A 25,287-nucleotide genomic window follows, 5' to 3' on the forward strand; every position below is an offset into this window, starting at 1 on the left:
AGCAGGGAGCTCCTTATGTTCCTAAACTTAAAAGTTTGTATATTTAAAAAATTGTATACTAATATATGAAGCCTAGTAGTTGGAAGAAATTCTTAATTTCTGATGGATTAATGCTTTATTTTTTGAGAAGGGAAATGGAGAGACACCATTCCAACCTGCAATGTACAGCAGAAATCCACCATTCAGTAATTAGCTAAGGCATGCTAAAAAATTGTTACACAGACCCTATGAATCTAAATGTGACAGTGTGTTGGCAAATCAAAATACTCCGTTCCCACAAGCACGGTGATCCCAAGTGCGGGCTTACTGCTTTATTCTTGCTGTCCACAGTACCCCAAAATGGGACAGTCGAAAGAAGGTGCATTATTACAGTTAAACTAGGTGGGATGTTTTTGTAGCTGGTAAAACAAAGCATTATTGTGAAAGAGATGTTTTCTAGTAACAAACAATAGCTAGCACATATGTGGCATGCAGCAGAGCGTGGAGGGATTGTCTCAGTCTCGAGGTGGGTTTGTAGCAAGTACCTGCCTACCTCAGAGGGGCCCTATGGTGCTGTGTAATCGGTACCTGAAGGGTCGGGGTATTCTCATAGGATAATGGGGGCAGGTTCAGCTCAGTTGGTTAGAGCATGGTGCTGCTAATGCCAAGGTCGTGGATTCAGTCCCCGTACGGGGCTATGCTGAGGGTTGGACTAGACGATCTCCAGAGGTCCCTTCCAACCTTACCGTTCTATGATTCTATGATAAGTACCAAACAACATAAAATATTGTAATCTACCTGATGACATCTGTCTCCACATTCGCTGAAGTGATGATACCTCAGAAAACAAGTGTCTGGAAGACATTCTCCAGACTATCAGAAATAGATTTTAAGAAGTCCCATTTTTCAGTACTAACAGGTAATCTCTGGTTTTGTTACTTTTCCACACAGAACATCCTTATAGTTCAACATCCTGTTTACAAGTTTTTACTGTCTTTTCTTCTCTAACCGTTATCACTGCTCTGTGAGAGTGGAGGGCTGTCCAGTTCTGGAAAATTGTAAGCAAAACCTGTTCAGCTGATCAAACCAAACTGCCTTCCTGCCTGCTTTTATTTGCTGTGCTATAGTTTTATCTGTCCCTAAGGCACAGTAATTTACAGCTCCTTTTTACTAGACCAGTAAAGAGATTTTGTGCTATGGGTTTAGTTTATTATCTGATGTGCTGAAACACCAGGTCAGATAGAACATCACTGCATGAACTGGCAATTGAATTGTAGCAGCACTTTTTTTGCTCATTTGAGATTTATGTGCTAAATAAAGCAGTTGCTCTTGGTGAACGTACTATATGGTAAAATGTGTCTGCTGAGAGTCGGGGGAATACTCTGACTTCCTGTGATTCCTTTGTATGCCATAGATTATGGTTTTCTTATTGTTTTCCTTTGTTTAACAAAAATTCTGGGTATCTGTCATAAACAAGTATAGTAGGATCAAAAATTTCTTTAATGAAAGAGCTAATTGAACTGCAGCTGCTGTAAGTAGACTGTTAGACTTTGGTTAGTGTAGGCTACAGAGATGATCCTCTGTGGTGGGAGTTTAAGGCTTTAGTGAACTTTATTAGAAGAATAAATAAACAGTCTGACCTTCTGTGTCCTTTATTCACCATTTTCCCAAGGGATGTAAGACTCCTGTTTATATAGTAATGTTTAGGTGTGTCCAGGGTATTTTTCAGCTGTGTTTCAAAGGTGTGCTAGGAAGATTTCTGAAGTTGAGCCAGTGATTCTAATTTAGAATAAATCCTTAAAGAATTCCCAGGCCCAGAAAACAATTGACACCTGATAGCACATACAGAATATGCTGAGTCCAAGGAAAGTTGAGTCACCAGTGGTAAGACCTCAGCTGGAAGGAAAGGCAGACAGGCAAGTAGAAGCCTTTGTAGTTTTTTCTTGGCGAGCAAACTGGGAGAAAATACTGAGAGGAGATTTAGAAAATCTACTAACCGGAGCTAAATCCTAAGAGAGTAGGAAGGAAAAGGGGGCTAAGCCTTTGGAGGTAACTGATACTCTAGAAGAAAAATTATTCTGGTGTTATAACAAAGAATTGTAGAAAAGTAAGTAATGTGTATTGAGAGAGAATTTCTGATGAACTCTATCACAGAGCAGAAGAGGGGCATAAAATCCTTTACTGGACACTGACCAAGGCTACCTAAAACATCTACAGATCTTTTTAGAAGTATCTAAGAACTGAAGACCATGAGATAAAATGTATAAGGCGAGCAAACCCAAAATGGTAGCTGAAGATCTCTTGCGAGACCTTTGTGATTCTTGGTTTTTGGACTCTTTTGCCACAGGATTTGGAAGTATATTTTCTCTGATTGTTCTGTAAATTCTCTGATTATAGCATTTTGTAATTTTATATAATTCTTAATTTATCTGCTATTTTATCTGATACATAGCCAAACTAAATACAGGGCTGTGAAAAGCTGGGTCAGTGCAAGGGAGGAGTAGCTGTTAACATGAGCACAGACGTGAGACAGTACGGTACTGCGGTCGGCACGGGACTAGAGTGGATTCTGGGATCTAGAAGTCATCTCTGAGCAGTGAAGGAGATTTCTGTTTGGATTAACAGCTTGATATACATGTTGCTCAGTTCTTCAAGAAAAAAACATTTGCAAGTGGATGATAACAGTAGATCCTTAAATATTACACTATTTTCTCATTAAGAAATGACGTTTCAAGTAACCAAGCATTTCAGGCTAGAGTCCCTTGTAAAAGCAGAATTATTTCCTGGAGCTGCATTGTGGATGTTGAAAACTGTGTGGCTCCATGACTGCCAGCGCCATTAGAAGCTCTGCAGAGATCAATAATTGGCATGACAAATTAGGGTTTCATGCTGGAAAGCAGATGTTTCATAGGCAATTAAAAAATAAAAAAGCATTTCAGAAATGAGGAAAAATTAATAATAAATATTCTTTTAAAAATTTAATTAATTCATTTAACTCTGTTAAGATCTCAGTTTTAAATTCTGTGTGTGATCTTAAGTCAATATTCGTATTCTTTCTATCTTCCCTCTTACTGGATTGAAACGCTTTTCTGAACAGAGTCTTGCTGGTGAGGCTGTGTATCAAGTTTCCTTTTCTGTAGTAACATAACCATTAAATGGGAGGACTTGTGACTGAAGGAAACCAATGTGAGAAGTCAGTAGACTGCCTGTGTGTTATGTTCTGCTCTACATAAAGTAACCCTTAATATAAAGAGAGTAAGTGTAGCTCCAGAGCTTGGTGTTCGTGCCATTGATCTCGGGAGTTAGGTTGAGACTGGTTCTTACTCCAATGACTTGCATTTTATTTGGTAGCAATACAATATAAAATTATACTGGGGGAGTTGGGCTTCTGTTTTCTCAGGTTTGTTTAGTCATAATTCCTTCTTGTACAGAGGAACTTTATTTACCGGATATAAGAGGAGACATTTCTGCAGTGAGAGCAGCTAGGCGCTGGAACAGGTTGCCTGAAGAGGTTGTGGTGTCCTTCCTGGAGACAGATTTATCCTTGAAGTCTCCTCTGAGAAGGAGGTTAGATCGGACAAATGTTAATTATGCCATGATTTTAGGTTTTCATAGTAATTTCATAAACCCCATAAACATTTATGATGTTTGTTTGATGCTCGTTGGGAATCCCAGCTGTAGAAACTAAAATCCTCCCATCCTTTGTGTTTGAAGCCTCTACAGACTGGATTCTGTTCTTGGGAACAAGCACCTAAATCTTTGTTTATCCCTGATGGTTTGATGTGTGTCAGTGGATTACATTTGGATGAGCCAAGAAAACAATGCTTACGCCCTTGGCACTGTTTCAGTGAGATGACTCTTATGAAGAAAAGGAAATCCTGTAGCACAATGGCATGCTTTCAAAAATTCAAAATTAAATTAATTTATAAAAAAAAAGGAAGAGTTGGTAAATCCAGAAAAATAAAATCTTGTGGTGAAGCAGTCTCTTACAAAAGCCTTCAATAAAAGTATCTCTTTGAAGTTAATTCTTACGGACATGTTGGTTAAAGTTAAGTGTTCTTCCATAGTGGTAGGATACGATGTGACCTAATGAACAGGTCATTAACATTCTGTGCCAAAATAATTATGTTGGCAGAAAATAATATAATTACATACTGTTGAGAGAGGAAAAGTCAGTATGTAGTATACACAGCCAGAGATGCACATGTTTATCAAGACATTCTTAGGGACTGAGACTCTGTCATCCTAAGACTGTTCTCTAGTAGTGTATTTTAATGAGCACTGCAGAAGCTGCGAAGGGTCTGTCAGCACTTTTCTAGGCTTCTTACAGGAGTTTATAGCTTGGCTGTAAAACCTTGCTGTAGGCTAAAACTAGTTAAATAACACTTTCAGAGCAATGTTTTGTGCCAAATCTAATTCGGATAGCCTTAGGCATTTTTCCATGTTCTTATCAGAAGGCAATATTCAAGTCCTGATTGAAAATTTTTGAAGCAGGGCAAGAGGAAATACAAATGGCCTAGACCTGCAGCTTTACTCCTGGCAGACCACAGGACAGTGGCACCTTTCGTGCAGTGACTCCAGCCGGTGGCTGTGCTGATGGAGCACTGGGTCACATCAGCAGCAGCGCAGTCCTCACTCGAACACCATTCCTCTTTCACCTGAGTAGGATCTTCAGAGCTGGAGTTCCCCTAAAGCTTGCCATGGAAATAAAAATGCCCAGTTCTGATAGAAGTAGATGGCATTATTTGAAATGAAAACTATTTAAAATGCTGCTGGAAAGTCACGTTACAGTTTGGTGTTGCAGCCGGTGAATAGCTGAGCAGAGCAGAGGAACTGCAGAGCTCTTGCTCTCTGTTCTCCTTTTACTTGAGCAGCAAATACTCATTCTAAACACCCGCATTCACTGTTTGCTGCAGCTGTTCTGCCAAGTCAAAGCACATACTTTTCAGGAGGAGATGACAGAAAGTAGTAATCATTTTATTGTCACTTCAAGACCTTGGACATGGAAATGTATTATTATTCGACTTTACAGAGATCATTGACAAGGAAGTCACATAAGTCTGGTATGGAAGAATCTAAGCTTAAAAGAGAGAAAATATAACAAGTTCTGTGAAGACCAACTGAGTGCCTGTACAACATGAAAAGATGCAGGGGGGCAGGCTGCCACATGCAGCATATTTGGTAATTCTCACAGAGTCTTTCATCAGCTGCCACTCACAGGCAGGTTGCGGAAGGTGAGAGATGTTGTCTGTGTTCGTGTGAGCAGTGCTGTGCCTGGAGAAGCTTTGCTGAACTGATCCGAAATGCCTACCTGAGCAGGTGCCCCGAGGCAGACCACGTTTGTTTTGATGCAGAAGCTTTGTCAGGCAGCACTGTCACTCTGACCACACTTCCCAGACGGTGCTGTCTATTGGGTGTCGATGGACGCAGTTGTGTAGTAAATGTGTTGTATAGCTAAATGTGGACAGGTTTTGTGAAGTCAGTCCTTTTTTGTTTTTATAAGGTTTGGTCCCTTAATATGTAGAATTGAAGGAGGGATGCTAGAGCCCCTTTGTACCTTTGTTTTGTTTTCCTTCCTTCTTCCCCGCTTTACCTGTTCACCAGCTAAGGCAGCTGATACATACCAACTTTAATGCAAACCAGATCCATAAATCACAGTATAAACATTGTCAGACAAGTTACATACAAATCCAGCCTTTGTGGAACATAAATTATATAAAAATCAAACTAATACAATTTGCTACCAATAGCTACTTTTAAAGTTTTTACAGGTTAGATAAATTTTTTATAAATTAACAGTAAATATTTAGGGCGGAACCCAAGCATATCTAAACTCAGTCAAGAGTTCAATGCTGAAAATGTGAGTAGTAGTTAACTGCATTAAGCTAATCATTTTTTATTAAGTTTGGAGTATCTTCAGTTCACAGAATCATAGAATCAGTAAGGTTGGAAGGGACCTCTGGAGATCATCTAGTCCAACCTCCCTGCTCGAGCAAGGCCACCTAGAGCATGTTAGACAGCGTTGCATCCAGGCGGGCCTTGAATATCTCCAGAGAAGGAGACTCCACAACCTCTCTGGGCAACCTGGTCCAGGGCTCCGTCACTCTCACAGTGAAGAAATTCCCCCTCACGGTCAGGCGGAACTTCCTGTGCTTCAATTTCTGCCCATTGCCTCTTGTCCTGTCACACAGGACAACTGGAAAGAGTTTGTCCCCGTCCCCTTGACACCCTCCCTTCAGGTACTTCTACACATTGATAAGATCCCCCTCAGTCTTCTCGAGGCTGAAGAGGCCCAGCTCTCGCAGCTGTTCTTCATAGGGCAGATGCTCCAGCCCTCTGATCATCTTTGTAGCCCTACACTGGACTCTCTCCAGTAGCTCCATGTCTCTCTTATACTGGGGAGCCCAGAACTGGACACAGTACTCAAGATGAGGCCTCAGCAGGGCTGAGTAGAAGGCCAGGATCACCTGCTGGCAACAGTCTTCCTAATGCACCCCAGGAGACCATTGGCTTTCTTGGCTACAAGGGCACATTGCTGGCTCATGGTCAACTTGTCATCCACCAGCACTCCCAGGTCCTTCTCTGCAGAGCTGCTCTCCAGCAGGTCAGCCCCCAGCTTTGACTGGTGCCTAGGGTTATTTCTCCCTAGGTGCAGGACCCTGCACTTGCCCTTGTTGAACCTCATGAGCTTCCTCTCCACCCAACTCTCCAGCCTGTCCAGGTCTCTGAATGGCAGCACAGCCCTCAGGTGTGTCAGCCACTCCTCCCAGCTTGGTATCATCAGCAAACTTGCTGAGGAGGCACTCAGTCCCCTCCTCCAGGTCATTGATGAAGAATTTGAACAGGATGGGAACCAGTACTGAGCCCTGGGGGACGCCGCTAGCCACAGGCCTCCAACTGGACTCCACGCCACTGATATCAGATGACCCTCTGAGCTCTGCCTTTCAGCCAGTTCTGAATCCACCTCACTGTCCACTCCTCTAACCCACACTTCCTGAGCTTATCGAGGAGGATGTTATGGGAGACAGTGTCAAAAGCCTTGCTGAAGTCAAGGTACATGACGTCCACTGCTCTCCCCTCATCTACCCAGCCAGTTATTCCATCATAGAAGGCTATCAGGTTGGTTAAGCAGTTCTTCTGCTTGATTACACTGGAGAGTATTCTTTGTGTAGGATTGCAATTTGGACCATTAAGGATCCACAGGATAGTACTCTGGATGAGTTTTCAGTAAACTTGTAGAGAAAGTGGAGAAGATGAAAGGTTTTGAAAGATAATTTGGTCTTTTTCCCTCTCTAGGAGAGTTATAAAGATGATGTCCAAATCTGGAGAACCTCTCTAAAGGAAAGGAACTGGTATTTGCATTTTAATTTTATATATATATATATTTATATATACATATACACACACATATAGGTATGTATGTATTTGTATATATATTGTGTGTGTGTGTGTATATATTTATATCATCAAACATCCAGGGCAGCTGCACTTTGCTTGCATGTACTTCAAGGTACTAGTACATTGAGTACTAAACCTTACGTGAGATAGATGACTTCCATAGTCTGCAGGAGATTCAGCGGGAAAATGAAGAGTTTTTACACTATACTAGTGTGTGATGTGTTACAGGGCTTTTTGTCCTGCATAACTTAATACACTTTTCAATACTTGCTTCATATAGGATTACTTCTAGAGAAGACGTAGTTCTAGAATTTATTGTTTATTGTGCCATGAAAGAAGTCAGTTGCTTCTTTCTTGTATGTACGTACAATTTCGTTTAAAAATGAATGGGCATGACAAAGCAAGCATGAAGATAACAAAGCCAAAGGCTCACTCTGCAAACTTCTGGTTCAGACATCTAGAGATAAAAGATACTTGCATCTCATGCTACTTGGATCTCATGCTACTGTTTAGTCCACAGTATTAACTGAGGCTTTTATAAAGTTCACGCTCAGCTTGCAGACTGTTTCTCAACAGCTGCCGAAGCTCTAAGATATTTTGGCTTGGGCTTTTGACTTGAAGTCATCTCTGTAGCGTGTGTAAGTAGACAAGATTTTGCCTGAGCTGCTGATCTAATAAATGTGTCTTTTAGAGCACTGGATACGTTTACTCTTTCCAAGAAACCCGCCCGAGCGGTGGCGGCTGCTGCAGCTGATGTACTGATGAAACAGGAGATGCAAAGCCCAGGCTTCTCTCAGAAGAGCCACTAATTTCTCTCTTTTCCCTCCTGGAAAGGAAGGGGCTGGTAGGAGGGAGAGTGGCATACAGCGTGGTTATGTAATCACGGCTTCCTTAGGCAGCTGCTCTAAAAAGGGGCACTGAAGTCCGATTATGTGCTTCAAAGCCCAACTGGATGTGGAAGCGCTTTGATGAATTTTTAAAGAGTCTCGCAGAAATTCAGGAAAAGCATTTGTACTGTCAGTTACTTCAAAAAAGTAGTTGCTAATTAGTGCCTGGTACTGTTCCTTCAATTAATTGTTCTTACTGATTGTACTGTAAACCCAAATAGTAACTTTTTATAACTTACATCCTCATTGTAGATATAGTGACTGAATCTCAGAAAATTAAAGTAGATGTTTGAAGAATATGCATATATCCAGTTAAAAAGCTTTGGGCTTGACATTAAGGTCCCCAAGAGAAAATAAATTTTGCTGTTATTTTAAGTAAATTCTTGAGACATAAGCTGCATATATTATTTATGCTATTGCAGATCCTCACTGTGTTCGTCTCACTTCGGTGAACGTGCAGAAACAAATTCTGTGCTTGAGAGAATTTCCTCAGGTGGGGTGGTGGGAGGAGAGAGGTAAAAATGACATTCCCCAGTGGCTACTGAGGGAGAGGGGACAGTTAGTCAAAGGAGAGCTGAAAGAAAATTCATTGGAAAAGTAAAAACAGTAAAGGTGCCAAAGAGAAGTTTTATGTTAGTGCTGGTTAGACTGTGAGAAAGGGGAGAGAAGGCGCTGTCACTGGTGAGCAGAACGCAAGCTATGATACTTCCAGCTTACAATAAAATTTAAAAGGATATAAAATACATCTGTAGTTCTGAACTTGCAGGGTTTTTTATCTTAAGTTTATGTTTAACCTTTAATGTTGGTACTTATACAGTCACTTTCTGATACTTTAAAATATCTCTTAACTGCTGAAGTATTGTTAGTAAGCCCTGTTTGTAAATGGTGATGATCAGACTTCCTGTAGTTTTATGGTTCAAAAGCAGAAGGAACCATTAAGCTTATTGATGTGACTGTTCTGTATCACTGCCCATTACATTTCATCCAGATATCCCATCTTAAAGGTAAAGATTTCAATAAACAAGTAAATTAAATCAGTTAAGCTGGGAGATAATACTGAACAGCAGAGGTCAAGATGCCGCTAATGTCACCTACCTGCAGCAGGAAAGAAATCGAGTGAGATGCACCTAGGTGATCTGCCTCTTGAAGTATGTAGCCACTTCTTTCCAGTTTCCCCTCTATCCAGGCTCTCTGTTCACGAGAACATCTGGAACTGTTGTTGTATTTCCATTATGAATGAAGATGTCTCATTTAAGTCTCTAAAGGGAAGAAAAATGAGGGTTCTTTGATTCTTTTTACTAGTCTTACACCTTGGAAGCTGTGCTTGTACCTTCAATTTTTAATCAAGAATTCCTGAGCTTATTGTAAGCGGTTCTGTGCCTCATTCTTGTTACTCCCTTCTTCCTTAGGTCTTTAGTCCAATTGCAGCTGGCATTTTCTCTTTGATAACTACTTGTATTTACTTTGAGTGAGGTTACATGCTAATACTTACTTGCATTCTCTTTGTCATGAATTTTTCTCATTCTTCCAGTTTCCCTGACATATTTCAAAAAAATACCCTGGAATAAAGAGTTTTCTGAGCTCAGTGGTGGGGATGTTGCTCTTGGAGGAAAAAACAAACTCTCTAAAACAAGAAAATATGAATGCTAAAATAGAATGCAAGGTACATCTTGAACTTCTTTTCAGAAATGTTTAAAGGGGCTATCGACTGTGGTGACGATGCCATTAAGCCATGCAGTACTGAGAGGGAAGAGAGCAGTACATGACTGTCACTGCAGTCATGAGGCAGAAGATCATGAGGACAAAATGCCTATGGCCTCAAGCTGCAGATTTTCATTCAGAGCTCCATTTGATTGAAGTTTGCAGATGATGGTTTTTGCTCTTGATTTAATCTTGCTTCTAATACTTGCAGTTTTACCTAATGGTTAAGCATAAATTTCACCATGTGATATGTATTGTTCCTGAGCAGAGAGATTATTTTCTTTTCTGCAGTGACAAGCACACTGAGAGAAGGCAGCAACTACTTAATAATGGGATTTATGGGAAAGTTATCTTACCCATTTTTGTTGCTCGATGAATGCCACAAAACTTGACATGGGCTAATTCATTGGTTATTGCCACTGAGCGACTCTCGCTTTTAGGGCTGCAAGGGGAAAGACTTGACAGCATAGTGCAGCTCAACAACTGTACACTTAATATTTCAGGCATTACGTATATAATGCAAACTGTGCTAAGTTAGTAAACAGCATGTATTGAGCTCTTTCCCCGCATAGTAATGGACAGTGATTTTCATTGATCATCATCATCCTCCCTCTGGTTCGTAGTAGGCTACTTTCAGCTGTGCACATACTGGATGTAACTGGGGTAGTAGGTCTCTAAAAATACCATAGGTTCATGGCTTGAAAAGCTTTTAATTTATTAAGACTTGAAAGTACTTTTGACCTAAGTTCATAAGTAAAGATTTTACTTCATAAGTAAGTAAGAAATAACTTCATAATTTACAAGAGGAAAATATCACACTGAGGAAACATGTAAGGGCATATTTTTTATGTTAATAATGAGTCCAATTATCATTCTTTTGAATTACAGCAAGCACTTTGCAGAAAACTGATTTGTGAAAATAGAGAACAAGATGCACATGAGGTGATCTGTTTTAAATAACGGAATAGTAAGTAAGTGCATACACCATCATTGCATCTATTCTCTTTAGCCGTATGTTTTTGTGTCCCCATTCTGTCAGTCTGCCGTTTTTAACAAACAGTTCCAGATGTCACCGATATTTTTGTTTAAAAGAGTCTGTAACCCTTCAGAGATTATATTAATATCTGCAGCAGTGTGCTGTACTCCATATTCCTTACACATACCTTTTAGGAGCAATAAATTTGTTAATTCATAGCTTTTTTGTAGTCTTTTGTTATTAAAAGACACTGTTAAATGAAATGATGCATTGTTAATAAGCGTTGTTTAAAATAGAATCTAGCGAAGATAATTCTGTATATAAACCATTAGAAAGATTAATCTACACTTAATTTCTCAATGCACGTGCTCGGGTACTACCACGTTTCCCTGGTTATTGTTCAAGTGTTTTTAGCTTGATTTTTACTCTCCATTACTCATTCCCTTGCCTGTCTGCACACACGCGAACATGTATCCGGCACTATTGCCTTTGAATGGTAACATGTGACTTTTAGTTTTATTTCCCATTGCCATTCAAAACGCCTGCAGAGCTGGGCTGGTTAGTTTTCCCCTGGTTTGGGGTAAAGGGAGGGAAGCCTTGCGTAAGGCAGAAGCGGGCTATCCCAGTGGAAGCTGTTGCTTTTCCCCTTCCTCGAAGCCGGCGTGCGGAAGGCAGGCAGGGCTGTGCGCCAGGGCGGTCGGCAGCACGCCCCGGCACGCTCGCCTCCCGGTGCGCCCAGCAGGCCGCGCGGCAGCCGGCGCGCCGCCTTCTTCCCACGGACGTTAGGAGGGAGGGCCTTCGGCGCGCGCAGAGCCCGCTCTGCTGCCTGTGTGAGCAGCTCCGGCGATGCCCCTGACCCGAGTGGCTAGAGGAGATCCTCAGCTGTATTTTAAGATAGTCTAACTTGGAGAGGTAGCGGAGCGGGTGGGTGCAGCGGGAGGCCGACACGGCCGGCGCCTAACGTCCGAGACTCGGAGCTGCCTGACGCCTGCCACAGGCCAGCTGCCCACATTTAGCTGTAAGCTAAATGCCATTTAAAGCATCAAAGACTAAGCAAAAGAGCTCACTGCTTAATTTTACAAATATAACAGTTTTTATTTCATAAAAATTGCAGTAGGTATCTTTAGTTTTTTAGCACATACTTTAAAGCATAATAATCAATGAAGGTTCTTATACACAAACATTCTTTTCCAACAGCCCATATGTTGTGGGATTATTTTGAGGAAATATCACTGTGTAAACTTCATTTTCTTGCAATATTGCCTGAGCCTTTTTCAGCCATTCTTGGGCTACATGATCCTGAGCTGGCTGGACCTGTGGCCTGCCCCAGTAATGTGTAGAGTGAGTGCTTTATCAGCATATCAGGGCTTTAATGTAGCAGTCATCAGAGAATGTCATCTGTGTAAATCTGAGAAGTTACAAGTTTTGTGTCTGCTTTCTTCTTTTCATGTTACTGAAGCATTTGGCTTGCATGACTTTCTAGCTTAATTTCTTTCAAATGAGGAATACTGTCTCTCCAATGGAACTTTAAAGCAGAAGTGAAACAATAGCTATTTAGTCTCATACTGATCTATATCTGGCGTGAATTGATAGGTTTGGTTTTCTTATCAGCTGATTGATTTCCCTGTATGACAGTAATGTGTCCAGTATGGTAATATGTATCATTTGTTGATGCATTTGTTGTACACTGTTTATACACTGAATACTTCTGTGTATTTCGTAGATAAATTTGGGCAAATAAAGGCATTGTTTAACATTGCAAATGTCTTCTAGATTACACAGCTGCCAAAAGCTACCAGTTTTGTACCTGAGATGGACAAGTGTGCTTAGTTTTGAAGGGCAGGCATGCCTGGACGTCAAAGTACGTAGGCAGTTTGATTTTCCAGAATATATATTACGACCTGCACCTTTTGGACCCAGTCATTGACAACTGCATATACACAGAGGGGATCCAAGACGTAAACTAAAGTCAATTTGTTTTGTAAATGATGCACTCTATATTGCCTCTGTGAAGATACAAAGAATTAAAAAAGCCCTTCAAAAAATGAAAAACATTGTTCATAAGGCTTTGTTCTTTTTTTTTTTGAAATAACAGAACATACATTTAGACAGCTTTCAGATGTCCATATGTGGAAACTTCACAAAGCTATCGAAGGAAATGTTACATAGCTAAAAAAAAAAAAATAAAAGAATATTCTGTTTAATACTTAGATGTTCAGTGGAAATTTCAGATCTGTTGCCATACTCTTTGACTCTTTCCTCTAATGCATAGTTCTCCATCCACATTATAGACTGTCTTTCAGCAACACTTAGAAACGCATCAAATTGGTGATGCAGTGATTCAGCCTGCTCTTCCGAGCGGAGGCTGCGGCAGCAGGAGCTCGGCAAGCGGAGCGGGTGGGTGGGTGCAGCGGGAGGCTGACGTGGCCAGCGCCTAACGTACGCGACTCGGAGCTGCCTGGCGCCTGCCAGCCCGGGTTAGCCCTCGGGCGGGGGGCCCCGCTGCTGCGGCCCCGGCCAAGGGGAGAGCTGCCACCTGCGTTGCCTGCTGCGGGCAGCGCGAAACACCGGCCGGAGCAGCATGGCTCAGTACGGGGAGGATTTGAAGGCACTCGCAGTCAGTTGCTATAATCTGGGCGCTGGCTTAGTTGGTTGTCTAATGATGAGTCTGATTTGAAGGCATTACATTTAAAAATAGATTACTGAATAACTCTTTTCTTGTGGAATCTGTTAGGAATCTAGCTCATTACTAATGTTCATACTTAAAACTAGCGAATTTACTGGAATTCAGGATGCTAAATTTCTGCCCAGTGATTTTTAAAGAAGTCTCTTCACGTGCTTTTGTAACATCTAGCAACAGTAGTAGATATTATATGTAAGTAAACAGGAAGATAAACTACTACACTTGTGTCAGACTCTAGTTTTGGAGTTGTCTGTTTCTCACTACCAGATCATATTCTTGAAATATTGTATTGATTGAAAGATGTTGATTTCAAACAAGAAAAAACCTTTGGTCTAACTATAGCCATGCATTCTTGCAGGGAGAATTTTAGATGAGAGTAAGACGAGTTATCATACTGCACTGTATTACAATAGGCTAGGGACTAATGTCATTTCCTGAGATTTGATGTTCCAGTACCAGAGCCTGCTTTTCCCTCTTCTAAGTGAGAACTTAAGCTCTTAAACCTCACTTCTGAGTACTCTAAACAAAACTGCCTTGGCTTTGCTAACATGGGTTTTCCTTTCTCTTTAATGGCTTTCAGTTTTGTTAATACAAAAGCCCTCCAAAGTATCAGATTGGCTTTAATGCAGCATCTCAAATGTTTGCACAAAGTAGGAAAATTATTTCTCTTCCTATCTAATGTTGAGTATTTCTGTGATACATTAAGTACTGTTTTGTTCTTGATACCCAGCTCTGTGAATTTGTTGTTTGAGAGAAGGAAGTTTGTATTCAAGAATTTGACTTTCAGCTTTTTCAAGGTAAACAGCATGATCATTGCAGCTCTAATCTTATCTCTCTCTTTCTGTGAATTCCCTTGATTAAATGACATTATTTCCTTTTGCACTAAGTTTCCATATAGCTTAAAAGAGACCTGTATTATTAAAATTTTGAGGAAGATCAATTTAAAAACCACTTCAGACAGTGCATCTGTGACACTTCCTGTTTCCCCACTGCTAATCATAGAGACAGGATCTTTTTCCTGAGTGAGAATGGGCGTATTGGGTCAGAATAGATGCAGAATAAGGAGCAGAAGGGAGTGAGACTCATGACAGAGGGCTGCAATCTATTCTGTGCCATGTTTCTGTATTTTCTTTTGGAATCTCTTAAGTGCAGTGATGAAAGACCTGGTTTTTTCTTTTTTTTTTTTTTTTTGCTGTCTCTGAGTTTTAACCCTGTACTGACTTTGTAAGATAAGTTTATATTAGCCTTTGATCAGGAGTGTACTTGTGAATTCCTTGGTTGTCCCCACTTCCTGAGCTTTCGTTCATAATATGAAACACTTTCAGAGTGCTTGACCTAGGTTACTTTTGGATGAAACAGACTGGAAAATACAGTCTAGGAACAAACCTAATATACTCTTAACTACTCTCTGGGTGGGGGAGATGTTAGTTTATTGTCATGAAAATGTCATAGATGACACTGGAAGAAGAAATTAGCTCAATTATTAGTAATTAAAAAAACTCAGTCCCTAGGACCATGCCCTAGCTAGTCCAAAGAAGCAGGCCCAAGTCACGCATAAAGTGGGCATCGGATCTTCAGCACTAGTTGTTTTGCTCTATGGTTCTGCTCCAGTTTTATTTTACTGTTTGCCAATGTAGATACAGCCATAGATAAACAGTGGGTAGTTGCATCCTCTTACGTTTTCACATTTTCTGGGAGCTATCCATCCTTTAATGACCTTTTTCCCTTTTCAGCAGCTGTACTGCGCAAGCAGTAGGTCATTTACAGTACATGAAATCTGTCAGTGATAAATACATGACCAGAATAATTTTGGAATTTATATGCATTTTCCTTAAAGTGGGATAAAATACTCAAAAAGTTAGAAGAAATCTTGATGGTGCGATGGTTCTGAGAAGTCCACAGAGCAATGTAGGCAACGATGGGTTCCAGCATTGGAATTGACTTGGTACTTCGAGACAGTGCCGAGACACCCAGCTCCTGAGCATGTCATCCACTTCATTAATTATCTTGATGCTTTTAGAAGATACCTCCAACCTCAAGTTCATGAGTTGTGTCCCTTAAGGGAATATCATTACAAATCACTATTTTCTTTTCTGAAATCTAATGTGGATTTATATGTTTTTAACTCCTAAAATTCTTTACCCTTGATTCTTTCCCGTGGGGAATCTATTGCAAGCGTACTCTAAAGAAGAATGAGTGATGTAAACTAGAGCACAGTCAAAGCCCACTGAAGCCAAAGAGAAAATGTGCATTCAATTTTAAGGAGTGTTGGACCATACTGTGTTTATTTATTGCATGTTAAATATCTGATTCACAGTCAATAGACTGCAGTAGCTTGTCATATAATCATCAGGTATGCATGGGTGTCACCTAGAAGCCTGTATTGTGAACAGGATTTCATCTTTTTTGCATGTTAATCACAAAACACACTGTAATCATTAGCAGAATCTGATGAGAAAGTGATAGTGCAGCATGACTGTTTGTTTTTAAAGCCAGTTTTATGTATGATGTGAATTTGGCTTTCTTGTTGGTTGTGATCATTTGTCTTGGTTTGTTTGAGTTAAACCTTAAGTTGATAATACAGACTCACTATCCTAGGCTTAATGTGTGCAGAGATTGAGAGATGGCATCTCGTTGCATCTATGTAGAAAAGACAGGCAAAAGGAGAGAAAAAAGATTACTGCATCTCTCTCTGCTGGGAAGTAAAGCACGGAACTCACATTCTCAATTCCAAGTTAGACAGAAGACTGTGGGAGGAGTGTGTGATTGAACCTGTGCGCTCAGTGTCGTCATCTTAGAGAAATGGAAGGGTTTTCTTGTTGTCATAGACACGTGGAAACGATATTTTTATGGATGCCTAAATTTGTTTGGTGAGGATTAGTCACAACTCTTGTCCCTAGTGCTTAGAGAAGATCTTAACATTTAGCAGAAACGCTTTCTAATTTCAGTGCCTGTACTTGCAGAAGTATAACCTTAGTTTATTGTCATGCAAATACCATAGATGATATTGACAGAAGATGTTAACTCATTTATTAATAAATCAAAAATAATCAACATTTGAGTACATAAAACTTTGCCCTAGTTATTTTAATTGAGAGGGCCATTTTCAGATTTGAAAAGCTCTATTCAAGTTGGAGTCTGCACCCACTCTCATTGATTTATTGGTATTTGTTCAGATTCACTAGTAAACTAGTGCCTTTGTTTCCCAAACATCCATTTTCATCAGCAGTTCATCTGCATCTGAGAAGAATCTTTCCTGGATCTTTTTCATGTCCATTGGGTTTTAGAAGCATTCCTCTTGAGAGCATGTGAAATGTTCTTTGATATTTTCTTACGCATTTGCAGGTGTCTATTTTACAACTCATTCCCTAAAGCTTTCTTTAAATAATAATAAAAAAATGTTAAATCATATGGCTGAGTATATGAAGTACACAGGTGATGCATGAAAATTACTTTTATTTTTAGATTCGAAGGCAATAATGATGCTAAAAGGCACTTCCGTTTGATGGAGGGGACAGGTCACATTTTTCCCTGTACATGATTGCAGAGGCTAAAAGGTTAAGTGAACTGGCTCATGTGGAATAAATCCCAACTGAAGTGGTAGCTGCTGATTTTTTAATGAGATTTCATAAATGGTTTTCATTAAATATGTAATCCTTCTATTGTCCTTCCCAAAACATTATTTTAATGTAATCTGTTTTAATTCTAGTGTGTAAGAAATTATGTACTTAAAGCTATTGAGGAAAAGAGAAGACAGGGATTCTTGCTTGCTGTGCAATATATTCAGGAGGCCTGAAATGTCACAAAAGCTTTAGAGCTTAATTTTGCCATTATTTTTATTTTACACTAGAGGTACAGATCAAGGAGTGTAGCAACCTGACGGCTAAGGAAGCTTTACTCTTAACTAGTAAAGAAACAAGCATTTGAGAAGGAAAAAAATTTTACTGTTTGAAATATTTGAACTCAATATCTAATTGGATTCAACATCTGTTATCTTTCAGGAAGGGTATATTTGTTCAAGATCCAGTGTGCCATTTCTTCATTGTGTGCATAACAATGTGCACTTGGTAACTGCCAAAAAATAAAGCATAGAACTAAAGTTTTCTGCATTTTTTTCTAAGCTGTAGGAAAAGGAAAGTATTCTTAAAGGTCACCTTTAAATTATTATCATATTGCAGTAAATGCCTTATTTTATGTGCTGCACGATGGAGAGTAGCTTGTTGATTTTATTAATGTAACTTTATTCTCCTCTAGATTATGCTTTCAAACAGCTGACCGAATGATACGGAAGGATGCTTGGGACGTACTGAGTGTGATAGGCGACAAAAGAGCTATTAGTGTGTGTAGAGCAATACAGTTTATGTTGTCTTCTCTCTGTTCCTTTTAATCTTGAGCAATAGTGAGACAATCAGATGTGTTCCTCTGCCAGGTTGCTTCTCAGATGATCTTGTGCTACATAACATTTTTTTAAATAAAAATGCATATAGATGTGGAATCATAGTTTTATGCTTCAGACTGCATTGTGTCCAACTTCCATAAAATGTTAGTTGAATTTATTGTAAAGGAGCGTGAAGACTGAGTAATGCACATTACTAAGTAGTTCTTGCATTAAGTTTTCTGTGCATCTTGATCAACTTGATTTTAGGTGTAGTCAGAGATAGAAAGATAGTAATGCTATTACTGGAAATGACAAGTCAAGTAATAATTTTCATTTAGTTTGAGGGGATTTGTCCCACTAGCTTATCTGAATATGAATACAGGGAAAATACAGCCTTTTTCTCAGTGCGCTATGGCGAATTATATAAAAAACAAAACAGCAAAATGCCTCCCCCTTTCCACTTTGTATTATATTCTTATGTTTTCCTATTCCTTAATACACCTATTATTGTAGTAGGTATAAGCCCTCTCTTAAAAATTTGCTAAGAATGCTTCTTTGGATGGTATATGCTGGGGGAGAGGTCTTGCTCCTGAAATACATTTGGGACAGCCCTGATTTACAGCATTTCTTCGCATTTTTAACTAAATGGGGTTTCTTGTAGCATCTCTTATGTTGCGATGGCAGGTGGGAAGCATCTTTTCCCCCAGGAAGGTTTGGTCACTTGTGAACCTTCGGAGTCAAACTACATACTGTAAAAAGGAGCATATTTTCCTCTTGGAAATCTGTGCTTAATTCAAATATTGACCTAACTGAGAGCTGAAAATTACTGCTTTTTTATTCTCTATAAATGGCTAAAAACCTCCTTTTTAATATCACTTCTAAACAGGAATATCAAGTCTAACGAACTGTAGAAGTGCAGTTAATTAAAACAGGCTAAGAGCTAAGAATCATTCTTCTTTGTTGTGCCCAAAGGATCAAAATGTAAGGGGCTGGTTGTTGCTACAAAGCAAGTTAACCGCTGTACAGAAGTCTTAAAAAATTCAGCATTCTGCATGCGATTTGGCATCAGCTCTGCAAATTGTGAAATGCGTGCAAAGGTAGGTAGATGTGGCAAGGGATGCTGCTGAAAGATGAGGAATGTGAACTACTGTTTGAAATGTGAGAGAACAGAAATAAATCTTAAGGAAGCAGAGCAAGAGGACTTGGTCAGTAAAATGAGGAGCATCAGTAGGGAATTTCTTAGCAAAGCAGTTTTGTTAGAGTGTTTTAATCTACCCAATTTTCTCTCTTTCCTACATACATTTGTGATGTTTTGAGACAATTATGTTAGAAAATAACACAATTAAGATCTTAACACAGTTTAAGTATTGTCCTTAATATTAGTTTTAAAAGTGGACTGTGGGAAATGCTGTGGAAATGTATGTTCTCTCAGCAACTTGAAAACCTACAGAGGTAATGAAAAGGAAGAACTGAAGCGAAGAGCTGAATTAACCTTTGAGGATGTGAGAAAGGTCCTGTCTCGTATATATATATATTCTACCATTTTTTCGTTACAGTTTGAGTCATTTGTCCAGAGATACAGCTGTTCCTGAAACATTTTTTCATTTACTGTGCAGTTGAATAATGTACTTACTGTTTTTTTCTATTGGAATAGTGGATAAAAATCCTTATTTTAGACAAGGACACAAAATTATGAGCCTTGTTGCAAGAAGATGTGCCACTGATTATAAGCTGACGTTGTGATATTTCCTATAGTAATCTCTTATGTCCCCTGAAAAACGGATTTTTCACCACTGATAGACAAAAATCAGTATTTTTCCTTCAATTATATATATATATATATATAAAATCCTCCGGGAAAATAAGAATATATAGCAGTCTCCTCTTTGTCTAACCTGAAACATGCTATGGTTTATATTAACTGAAGTATAAATGTTATATTAAACTGTGGATGAGGATATTAAACTGGGTTGAGAAATTTACAATTGGAAATTAAGTAGTGTAAGAGTATAAGAAGTGTGGTAATCACAGGCAAAATCCTTGACTGTACACTGGAACATGGAAATCAACATCCATAATTTTCCAGCCTTGTGCCGTATAGAAATCTCTTAATATGTTTTTTGGTTTTGGGGATTTTTTTAGACTGACCCTAAACCGTGGAATCTTTGGTAAAGTGTGCAGTTTAGACATTGATATCTAGTGTTTTTCTGCACTTGAAAATGAATTGGAATACCAGCTAAAATGAAAGTTGCCTCTATTTTCAAGTCTTTCATCAAGTCTATGCTTGCAGTGATTGCTGTAGAGTCCAAGAGTACGTAGTCAGAACTTTTACTAACCAGAAGTCTTTAAAACACTTACAGTTAGAGCTGTATCTTACAGAGAGAGCACACAAAAAAGGCAAGGCCTGAAAGAATGAACTTTCCTGACCATTTGATGTTTGATTGTTATGAGTAATCTAATAAAGTTTTCCATATTGGCTCTTTGTGTTGCATTAAAAGAACTCCTACATATAGTTTTCTTTTTCTCAAATTGAAACAAAATCATACAGACACATGCCAGCACAGCATTTTATGAAGTTACATCCTGTAATATATAGAAGTTGAGGACCAAATAATTAAAGCTTGGCAAGAAGTTCTGCAGGACTAAATTGAGTAAGGTAGATACAGAAAATAAAGAAATGTCGAAATACAGATTTGCCAGTGTTGAAGACCCTCCAGCTCATATTTCTAGCAACTTCTCTGGAAATTAGGTATGGATATATATATTTTTTTAAGTGACTTCTGTCAAAATTTCAATTTTCTGCAGAAAATTGTCAATGATGCTTTTTTTCAGGGAGAAATTTCCAACTGCAGAAACTTCACTTAGTTTCAAAATACTATTTAGCATGAAAGCCTTTTGTTTGCTGTATAATAAAATGTGCAGTTTTAAGGAGGTAATTAATCATACAAATGATATCAAGACCTGTCTCATCTTTGTTCTCTTATTCTTGCCCTTTAATAGCTGTCTTCTCCCTAACGTCCATGTTACTTGTCTGAAAAACTGCCTTGTCCACACTGTCATGAGTGAGCTCTCTGTTACTAGATATTACCCATTTATCATTTTTGTTGTTTTTCTTTCCTTTCTTGTGCACTGCCTCTTGCCTTTTCCTTGCTCATTGGTTTTTATAAATAAGTGATTTTAATTTTTTACTTTTCTCCCCAGTGGTTGTTAGAAATTGTTGTCTCTTTTCCTATCACTCTAAATACTGACAACCACAACACAGTTTTGGTGTAAGTGATGTGAAAAGTTAATTAAAAATAAATCTTTAGATTGACCATAATGCTACTGTATAATGAGGGGAAAAAGCTGCTCATTTTTATGTTAGGAAAAGCCAGCCAAACTCCACATATTATCCTCTTCAAAGGGAAATTATAGAAAAAGAATGATTATTACTACTGCTAAAATCCATCAAAAGATATTGGGAAGCTGTGTACCAGGTTAATCTATGTCAAAGGATGACAACTGAAAGACATCATTTTACAAGAGAACTTGCTCATTGCTTTGAAATTTATAGAGCCTTTTGAAGGTGTTCTGGAGGTAGGAATGGGGGAAGAAGCAAGGATAAAAATAAAAACATTTTAGGAGTTCCCACTATATTGCTCCAGTCACTATTTGCTTTATTTATGAGCCTAGCAGACCCAAATGCATACTTACTCTAACCTGTGACAAACTGGCAAGTAGGATATAAAAATGAAAGATTTTCTTCCCTTAGCTGGTGGCAAAGATATCATTGATTTTCCTTAAACTAACATTAATCTTAGAAAGGCAGCAAGAGGTTTGTAGGTCTTCCATGCAGGTCGAAGGCAGTAAATTGGAAAACAAAAAATGATCTTTTTGTGCATATTTCCTATTGTTGGGCATGTTTTATAACACTGTGATTGTGAGGTGATTATAACTTCAATGAAATGAAAGTCTCATATTTGGAGCATAAATATACACTCTTTAAATAATTAGCTCAGGCAGTAGTCGAAAACATAATTGATTAGAAAACTACACTTCTGCTAGCTGTATCATTAATAGAAACACTCTGGTAATGAACTTCTGGAAAATCCTCTAAAATATTTTATACCTTATCTCTAACAAGAAATTCCAAAGTAGTGACAGACTATTTATTTCCTTAGCAGATGAGGGAAAATAAGAGAGCACAGAAGTACATGGAGGTGATTATTTTTCAGCTTTCTGAAATCAAAATAGCAAGGGTTAGAAGTGTGATACACGGATATTTTTTTTGAGTAGGTTGGATGTTTTCATTGTCCAGTTACCTAAATTCCTTCTTACCAATTTCCCATCCCCGCTTCTGCGTGAAAATTTTATATAACCTATTATGGCTACTTTCATTTCAGCACAGAAGGACCTGGATTGATATAACCGCGTTTGGATTGCAGTTAGGACAGAAGCTTTGCACCTGGGCTTGTCACTAGCAGAGATATTCGGAAGAGAATACTGTGCTGTTTTAAAGTTTATAAAGTTTATAAAAGAGGTTTGCACATGGTTGGTACTTTTGATGACAGTGAAGTATATGCAGGCCTTATATTTAGCACAGAAAAGCAGAACTTGGCAGTGCAAGTGCAATAATTTTGTATGCTCTTGTCTCTACAGCACAAATAAGCGCACACCCCCCCGCCAGCTCTGTCACACAACATAAGCTGACTTTTCAGTATCAGCTTCCTTGCAGTTTCTCTTGGAGGTGTAAAATGAGTAGGGACAAACCTTATTGTTCTTGTGTAGCTTGAGAAGAATCTCTGGACCTGCACATATTTTCTTACTGATGTAGACCAAGGAAATTTCTTACTGCTTTATCTGTTGTTATCTGTCTTCTCAGACTCAAGGATAGCTCATGTCAATGCATGTAAAAGTGGTTATATACTACAGAGCCGTGCTCTTTCATTATTTTGGAAATGTTCATCAGCTATCTCCCAGGCTGCTGTCGTTATTACAAGCAGAAAAGTGCTCCTGGGTAAACCCAGGACACCTTACCTGCGTGTCAAAAAAGAGGAAAACAGGTAATTGAATATCGTTCACTAAGAAAAAAAATATATATATACACATACATACACACACACACACACATATATATGTATATAAAATCTTTCACTTCTGGTAACAGAATATATTTCACTGTTTAGTTCATCTTTGGCCGTGCTTTTCAGCATGATTGTGTATGTCCATTCAATTGCAGGTTTACCTACATTTCTAAAGTGATTGAAGCCTTACCTATATTTTAAAGTGTTGATCTGAATTTCTTTTATAAAGCCAAATTTTGAGTTTTTGAAGTGTTTGCAACGGTCATGGAAACTGGAACAGCTGTGCAGTGCAACCTCAAAGTTGCAACTTTTGTGCATTTTTCCTGGTCTCAAACCTGATTTTGACCCAACACTGCCTGCCCATCAGAAAAATTAAGAGTAGAAAGAGATTTGCGGGCATAAGGCTGCAGACAAGGAGAAAAAGAAGCAAGAAGCAAGCAGTCAGTATGATTACAGTACAGCCAAGTTCTCCAGGGCAGTACATCACACAGGAATAAAACACTTTTTAGAGCCATAAGCAGAGACCATAAATGTGCCTGGGTTTTCCCTTAGCCATTCTAGTTGTTCTCTTGAGATGCCAGGTTTTGTAGAGCTGCTTTCCAAATCCTAATCAAGACCAGAGCTATGATTATTTAAGCCAAATAATTGCATGTGCACTATCAAAGTGAAAAGTGATATTGAACTATAACTATTTCAGCATAATTTGAGTATCTCTCCTTAAATAATCATGGCTCCTTATTAGTATTACAATTTAGAATATAGTTTTTGCCTATTCAGAAGCTTTGAGGATTTGATTTAGTTTCAGAAACTGAAGCTTAACCAAATTGCTTCTTTCAGGCCCCTGATTAGAAAAATGAGGTGTTAATCTCAGTTCTTTGGCTATTTTTTTTTCATTCCTGATTTTTTTCAGACATGGTTCTTCCGTTAGATAACATAATGTAATTCTGTTTCTAGTACAGGCTAGCACATGAACGTGTTGATGCAGGATGTGGAAAAACGGGCAGTGAAGCTTAGGTTAGGAATAAAACAATAACACACCAAAAAAAAAAAAGAAACCAACCTGCAACAAAATTCCTTTGGGGCTTTGGCAACCGTACTTTTGAAAATGTCCATCCTGCAAAAAAGAAAAAAAAAAGACCAAACTGTGTATTCGTATTGCATTCTGAGTAGCATTTTTAAAAAATCATTTACAAGTAGATATTTCTAATAGATTTTTTCCTAGTAGATTTTTAAAACTTTTTTAAAAAACTTACTAAAATTACCAGCATACAACACACTACATAGTCAAAACACAGTCTGAGTGTTGTAACATCATGGAAATGGAAAACAGCCACCTTCAACATGGCTTGCTTTGTATCTGAATGAGTTTATGGATCTTTGCTTCTCACTTTATTCTTTGATCATATTTCTCCTTTAAATTAGAAAAAAATTAACTGAGTCTAAGTTACTCTGATTTGCCTTAAGTATTCGTGCAAGTTAATATTTTCATATATCAGTATATTAAAAAATACTGCAAAATGATACGGGCTACCTTCTGCACTTTGTTGTCACAGCAAAGTGGAATAACAGACCTTATACAGAGTGGGGCAGATTCCCATGTCTGCAGTACTGTAGTTGGAACAGGATCGAGAAGGAGGCACCTGCACAAAAGTTATTTTGTGCTTTGCCATGGTTCCCCTAATTCTGTACTAGCCAGTGGACTGCAGCAGACCATGGCAAAGCAGACTGTTTTAAGGATTGCTTTAAATTGTACCAATGAAAAAAGAAGGCCTAAGAAGACTGTTCTATTGGCTTGATTCTTTTCCATCCTGGATAAATTCTTGGTCTACCTGATATTCTCCTGCATAGGTGGTTAACTTGCTTAATCATAGAATCATAGAATCAGTAAGGTTGGAAGGGACCTCTGGAGATCATCTAGTCCAACCTCCCTGCTCAGCAGGGTCACCTAGAGCATGTTAGACAGGGTTGCATCCAGGCGGGCCTTGAAGATCTCCAGAGAAGGAGACTCGGCAACCTGGTCCAGGGCTCCGTCACTCTCACAGTGAAGAAATTCTCCCTCACGGTCAGGCGGAACTTCCTGTGCTTCAATTTCTGCCCACTGCCTCTTGTCATGTCGCATGGGACAACTGAAAAGAGTTTGTTCCAGTCCCCTTGACACTCTCCCTTAAGGTATTTGAAGACATTGATGAGATCCCCCCTCAGTCTTCTCTTCCCCAGGCTGA

The sequence above is a fragment of the Rhea pennata genome, chromosome 5 (assembly GCF_028389875.1).
Source record: "Rhea pennata isolate bPtePen1 chromosome 5, bPtePen1.pri, whole genome shotgun sequence".
Lineage (NCBI taxonomy): Eukaryota > Metazoa > Chordata > Aves > Rheiformes > Rheidae > Rhea > Rhea pennata.